Here is a 7,675-nt window from a genome sequence, read left to right as displayed (position 1 = left end):
ATTCTGGCGAAAAATAAAACTACGACAATATAAATATCGGCCCCAAAAGGGTCAACGCTTATGGTTCAGAAAAAATATAAAAATATAACTTACCTATATATACATATATAAGTCTGTCAAGCCATTTCCGTCAGTGGGAAAAAGCGGCAAATAATCTTCGCATAGAAAATTTAAATTTTGCGCCTTTTTCTACTACCAAAGTTGTTTGACCGGCTATATCGTGAACTTAATACTCGCATTAAGTATAATAAGTAAGAATGTAAAACTTTTTTTAGCTAAACTCCATGCTGCGGAAGCCTACTAGATTCCCGCTATCATATTTCACAACAAACAAAGTGAAACCCAATCCCGTACATTTAAAGCACAATTTCCAATAACATCGTCATCAGGACAGACCTGCGCACTAGGTCTTCCCTAAATCGCATGCGTATAGACTGTGGCGTCGAACAAATGACAGTTTTGACAACAAACCCTAATGATCGTTTCACCTTCGCGATTATTTTTTAACTAAAACTATCTCTGTACACTATTACGTTTATTTCCTCGTTAGTTCTTGTTAAAAACGAACTGTGCATTGTTTTCGTATTTTTTTTGTGAAGGAATTCGGGAGTTCAGTAAAAGTGAGAGTATTTTGAGGTTACTTTTCTTGTAGATTTGTATTGTTTTCTTCTATAGTGTTTTGCGGAAGTAAATATCATTGATTGTTATAAAAAGTGAATGGCTTTGTGAACTGATAATCTTGGATTTGTGTTTGAAATCTGAGTGAGTTCGTGTTGTGTTTTTCCTGAAAGTGAAAGGTGAGTGATAATAAACCATTCTACAGTACAGAAGTTTCTAAGCGGGCAAGGTATTCAAAATTAACTTGACACGCTCTTATTCTCTTAACAATAAAGTCGCGTCAAGATCATTTTGAACACCTCGCCTGCTTAGTAACTTCTGCTGCTGACTGCTGCTGTACATAAGGTAATGTAGGAAACATAATTTTTTTGGTTGGAAAGACAGTCAACCTGGCAACAACTCTTGTATTTGTATACGTACAGTCTCCTGCAATAATATGTTACTCTTCGAAGGCCGCAAAAATATGTGACACGCTCTTATGGCTCTACAAATAAGGTCGTGTCAGATATTTTTGCGGCCTTCGTTGTGTAACATATTATTGCAGGTGACTGTACGTCGCTCAGACACACATTCATAAGGGAAGTTCACTCCTATTTAATTACACAAACGGTTCTACCGCGATATAATTTCATTGTTTTTACCTTTAATTCCGACGTTCCGTCGACGTTCTTTCCGTGACCACAGCTGGTGCAACTCAGCTGAAACGTCGGAATTAAAGGTAAAAACAATGAAATTATATCGCGGTAGACCCGTTTGTGTAATTAAATATGTGTACAAAACGCGAGAGTTTAAAGTTCACTCCTGCTCTACCGATCTTCGATCTTCTATAATTGGAGTAGGTATGTTTACAAACGCAAGCTTTGTACACGACGAAAGAGCTTGTAGACGGTCTTCCCTTATAGACGGTCTTCGCCATTGACCTTATGCTCAAACTTGAAGTAGCCGAGGTTCCCCAATAACTTGGGAAGTAAGTCTCCATCTTACAAGACTTACTCGTTCATGCAATTTAGTGATTTTAGTGCCGATTTCAAAAAAAGATTTAAAGGTATTCAAAAGTTGCTGAATCTGACATTCTTAAGCACGCTATATGTTCACCGGGTGTACTTAGGTAGGTACTTACATACTTCCGGTGCCCTTAAGTTTAAAATGTTCATATTAGGATCAAAATCCGTCACTCCCGTTGAGTTCCGAATGTTCCATTCCCGTCAACTTATCCTTTGGGTTAAAATTGGCACGCATAGGTGCGCCAATTTCATTGTTATGTGGCTCATACAAAAATTCAAATACATATATACTTTACTTGGTATCATAAAAGCCATAACACAGCGTGGCGCTATGAGCAGAGCAGATTCCAAACATAACTAATTGTGAATTGTGAAATGTTGTAATCCAAATACTGACACATTTTTTTCATTTTCATAATAATTTCCTCATAGGTGATTTGAAAAACAGTATGTGTCACAATCATGGTAGGAAAATTATTTCTACCTTGGAAACAAACAACACTTAAATCCCTCACTACGCTCGGTACGCTATGTACGCTCTCGCCTTAAATATGTCAGTTTGCTCTCTTGTGACACAAACTACTATTGTTATCGTTATGCAAACATTTCTTTCAGTGCACACAAATACTAGGTACTAGACTAGACTTTCTGTACCTACTTCTCTATAATAAAATATCGATGTAGGTAATATAAAGCCTATATTATGAAAATTACACACCCGCCGAAATTATCCGTATATAGGTAGTCATCAATCAATATCATTACATCGTTACAGTTAATGATCCTCCTTAGTTTACTAATGACTTATGCATAATATACGAGCTAAAATGGGATTAATTTATTGAATGTTACGCTTATAATTATAATGGAGTTTTCATATGTATCAACAGTTTGTTATATGATAGTGATAATGGTTACCGCGGGCTTTAAACATGCCATGGCGTGTAAAGTATATCAAAAAGCAACAAAATTGGTAGATACAAAAATTTACATTCAAAAGAAAGTCAAAATAATTCTGATGCGCCACCACTGCTAGGTACTAACTATCACATAAAACGTATAGCACCTACAACCAACATTGAAAGCACCAAAAACTCCAAAAGAAAAACCTTTGTCAACGTAAAGTGCACACATAAACAACGCACTAAACAACGCGACAAAATTCCCAAAAAAATGATCAGTTATGCAGATGGAAAGCAAATAAAGAGAAAAATGGCGTCCGTAACGCGCGGCCATTATCTCTGAAACGATCAAACATTACGATCCCATTCCGCCGCGAATTTCCATACGACTCATAAATAATGCCTCTTTGCCTTCCATTTGGTTACGGTGCCGCTGAAGCGCTGCGACGTTTGATAATGGAAAAATATCATTGCGCTGATCCTCTAAATGTGATCGGCGACTGTGGAATAAGGATGACTCACGCTAGACCGGGCCGTGCCTTGGCCGAGGCGTCCGACATGTCATTTTTTATGACGGCTGATCGGTGATCACGAGGTGCTTTCCATAGAAAACGAAGCGCCGGAAGCTCTGGCCCGGTCTAGCGTGAGTCATCCTATATAGAGGATTCCTCAAGATACTATATATGTAGGTAGTCATAGTCATGGGTTGCTAGGCTGAGTAATGGCAGTGGACCAAAATGTTAACGGAATGGAGCCGTTTTCGGATGAAAGGAGCGCCTGGCGTCGGTTGGCTCGTTGAGTGGACGACATTCGGAAGATTGCGGGTCACTGCTGGATGAGATTAGCTCAGGACCGGGACAAGTGGGTACTAGAAGAGAGGCTCATGCCTATAAAAATACAGCTCCTAACCAGCTCTCATTGGACTTCGGTTCCCAGGCACAACACCGTCCTGGAGAGATACTACATGATAATACAAACCTAATATAAGGTCGCGAAAGAAAACTATACCCCGCTATTATATGACCGGTCTAAAGGCCTAGTACCAAGTTGAATGTGTACTTACTAACGAGCAACTATTAAAATAGCGTTTCAAGCGTTGGATTTTTCCCCAATTCTTCGACGTACGCTTCCCTACCCGCGTCCTGTGAGCGGAATTCACAATTCTTCATATCCAATGAAAACAAAAACAAGTATCATACGACTTGTATGATACTTGTACCGTTTTTCCACTAGAGTTGCAGAATTCGTAATTAATGACAGGCAAAACATCGGAGGTCCGACCTGCATGCAAAAACCCCCTGAAGATCCCTCGCATATTATTTATTGGACAGGCACCGTCATGTTTTGCGGCAGCTACTCATTTGGGGTTGAAACATCTATTGCTAGGCCTTGTTTCTAAATATTTAGGGGTGAAATTACATTTTTTCTGACAGTTTATGACATCGCAGTTTTTAGTTTTGTGACATAGACACCCCAACCCCATGTACTGTATTTAAAGTAGGTACTATTTATACTTCAGGTGAGAGCAAAATAAAGTTAAATGCAGATGGTGAAAAACATAACAACATAGACATTGGGCTATTTCTAACTTCTCCAATCTCCAACTTTTACATAAACCCTTGAGGTTTCCAATAATGGCATGTTGTGTAAAACTATGTATGAAAATTTAAAGTGAATAAATAAACTAAAAAAAGAATTCGTTGTCGAAGTTACGAGTACCCCAATGCAAGGTGCTCTAGTTTCTATGAAGTCACATTTGATGTTAAATCCAACTAACTCAATAAAATCACATTTTATAACAAAAAAAATGCCACTTACATAAATATTATTATGAAAATCCTAAAAGCATTCGTGTATTGGCATTGCAGCCTGCCCGTGACCACGAAACAGGCATTAGTCGGGACACTCGGGACGGGATGCTCCAACCGTGTGGTTTCGTGGTCACCGAATTAGAATACCTAATAGATACAGCTATGTATTTGAGCTTTGCTGCGTTTTGGGCAGGCATTTAATCGTCAATTAAACGAGGTAGATCTGTTAGGTAGAAAATCACATTATTTTTCAAGACAGTGGCTTTGTGGTCACAGAATTAGAATACCTAATAGATACGGGTATTTGGGCTTTGCCGCGTTTTGGGCAGGCATTTAATCGTCAATTAAACGAGGTAGACCTGTTAGGTAGAGAATCACATTATTTTTTAAGACGCAGTGGCTTTGTGGTCACAGAATTAGAATACCTAATAGATACGGCTTTTTGAGCTTTGCTGCGTTTTGGGTAGGTAAGCGTCAGTTATTAATTATTATAGAGTTAGATAGACCTGTTAGGTAGAAAACCACATATATTTTTCAAGACAGTGTTTCCTGGTGGCTAAATCCCGGTGATCCAACAAGTCCCCTATCACCCTAATTTAGTTACAAGTAAGTTTTTATAATATCTTATTATCTTATACTGACAGAACCAAACCTTGCATAAGTATTTAGTTGAGAATAAAATATGTAGGTAAGTATTTTAAGTACCTAACTTTAACAACAATATTTTTACTCTAAACCTTTGTGTTTTTCGTGAAGCCAACTAAAATCTGTGTATAATTAATTTATCAAAGAGTCGTCTCAAATCAATATGGCCGTAATACAAGCTCAATTACCCCGTCTCGCCCGTGAATTATTCAGCGCTACGGTTGGCCCGCGCCGGCTCTAATTCTTTGTGAATTAGTAGCGAATGGGATTGAAGTGCGTGCTACTAAACGCTCTCGACTGTAATCGAACCAGAATACGCTACTAGTACAAAAATTTGGTTTTATTTTATGTTATTTAGGTATAGTCTGGTTCAGATATCAGCCACTAGGTCTTCACAAATATCTGGATAAAGCCTCTATTATCGTCCACACTGGGAACAAAATGACTCAAGGGGGCTAGTCACGGAATACCTACTATAATACTATACGCTTTTATTTCGTCGGTATTTACACGCACATAACTAATTCATACATACATACTCACATAACTAATTCATACATACACAATTACACACATAACTTCACATAAACACTTTCACTTACTTATAACTTACTAAGATCTTTTTAACCGACTTAAGTCTTTGTACTTAGATAGTTGCTCAGTCATTTAATAAAAAATCTAGTTCTACACATGGTATAATAATATACTCCGCCTGGTACTCCATTCCCGTCTTTTCTAGGTCACCTAACTGACACGGGCCTACGTCATCATGCGACAGCGCTATATGATAATATGCGATAGCGCTATATATAGCGGCCATGTTGTTGTGACGTAGGCCCGTGTCACTCTGGGAATGGAAGACCATGTTTTATTAGACTATGAGTTCTACATACTCATCATGTAGCTTCGACATGTCGGTACACTGCTGTATTTCGCTAAGATCCCCACGTCACAAGCTCAGACTAGTGTGGGGATCACTGAACTGCCTCTCCTGTAATATTAATTTCTGAAATAAATATATTTTTAATTTTTTTTTTACTTATAGTTCTGTGGGACTAGTTTAGGCGGTGGCCGAATTGTGCGAAGTGCGATGTTACTAAACACGGTCTCACTGTAACCGAACAAAAATACGCTACTAGTATAAAAACTTAGTTTTATCATCATCATATCATTTATTCAGTAATGGTCATACATTGTCATTATTATTATTTTATTGTCATTGTTTATTTTATGTTATTATCAAGACGTTGAAGTCCATGTTCGGATATTGAGCATTTTATCATTTTTACTCAAGGTAAAATAAAGGCTCTCAGCTACGGTCAGAGCGCGTATCCTCGCATACTTAGGACATGTGACGCGACGTGGAGAGCAGGCCATGGAGAGACTTGTCCAGGGACGGGTCAATGGCTGTAGGTCAAGAGGACGTTCCCTAATGTGTTGAACGGATCAGATAAAAGCCCTTACCAACACCCCACTTAACACATGTGCCAGGGAAGCATCTGCCAAGGAGAACTGACGTAGAATCGTTCGTCGTTCAACGTGGCCACGACTGCTCTGCCAAAAGTAATTCGGAGAAGAGGTAATAAGAGGATAAATATTTAACATATAGGTTTAAGGGAATGTACCTACACTAAAACTATGAACCTTGTCCGAAAATAAATCTATAGAATTGAATTGAATAATATTAGGTTCAGCTCAGTTCTTCATTTTCAACTCCTCTTCCTCCAAAGGCTCAAAATGTATACCAATACGGGAAACCGAAGGCAGAGAATATAGAATGGAATACCGGAAGTAAGTACTAGTCGGAAGCCTGGAATTGTTACCGGAGTCAGGTGTGAGACCATTATATTGAGCACTAGGTAGTCAATACATAGATCACTTGCCCATTAGATGGTGCATATGGAATTATGGATGAGTGAGCGGAGCAGAGCCCGATGAGTCGAGCAAATGGGTTTTTGAAATTGGACATATGGTCACATGTGTGTTTTTATTTAAATTATTAAATATCTAGACTTTTCGGATGACACTCGGCCCTCGATATATAGGTACATAATGTGCTGAAAATGACAGTATACGAATTTCCACTGCAAGAAATACACATAACTAACTAAAAAGAAGGGCGAGCGAGAAGCAATCTCAATGAAAAAATGAGCAATGAGGAATAACAATTTCTCGTCAAATTCCTGTTGTTATTTGTCGTTCAAAGTTATTTTTTAAAAAATCCAGTAGAGCTATGACGACAAGAAAAACTACGTGTTTCCAAAACCTTCAATTACCTACAAAAACAAACATTTGATTGATTGTTTATATACATAAATATTATAATAGTTATTATTTACGATACAAGGGAATCAGGGAAGGTAATTTGCGCATACATATGGACCTTTAAATTTTCGACGTACATACACACGCACTAGGGCGGTCATCATCATCATCATCATCATCATTCAGCCTATATACGTCCCACTGCTGGGCACAGGCCTCCTCTCACTCGCAAGAGGGTTTGGGCTATAGTCCCCACGCTGGCCCAATGCGGATTGGGGACTTCACATACAACTTTGAATTTCTTCGCGGATGTATGCAGGTTTCCTCACGATGTTTTCCTTCACCGAAAAGCAAGTGGTAAATATCAAATGATATTTCGTACATAAGTTCCGAAAAACTCATTGGTACGATCCAGGATTTGAACCCGCGA

The 7,675-nt window shown here is 38.5% G+C and overlaps 1 protein-coding gene across 1 annotated transcript in view; it reads left to right on the top strand.

Moving 5' to 3' along the window:
- The first annotated feature begins 716 nt into the window (after positions 1-716).
- Positions 717-7,675, top strand: part of LOC134796354 (putative polypeptide N-acetylgalactosaminyltransferase 9) — a 328,216-nt gene continuing 321,257 nt past the window's right edge. The window contains exon 1 of the mRNA XM_063768511.1: positions 717-797. The gene's annotated coding sequence lies outside the window, so the exon portion shown is untranslated. The remainder of the gene's footprint in view (positions 798-7,675) is intronic.

The sequence above is a fragment of the Cydia splendana genome, chromosome 13 (genome assembly GCF_910591565.1).
Source record: "Cydia splendana chromosome 13, ilCydSple1.2, whole genome shotgun sequence".
Classification (NCBI taxonomy): domain Eukaryota; kingdom Metazoa; phylum Arthropoda; class Insecta; order Lepidoptera; family Tortricidae; genus Cydia; species Cydia splendana.
This window is presented reverse-complemented; position numbering and strand designations above follow the sequence as displayed.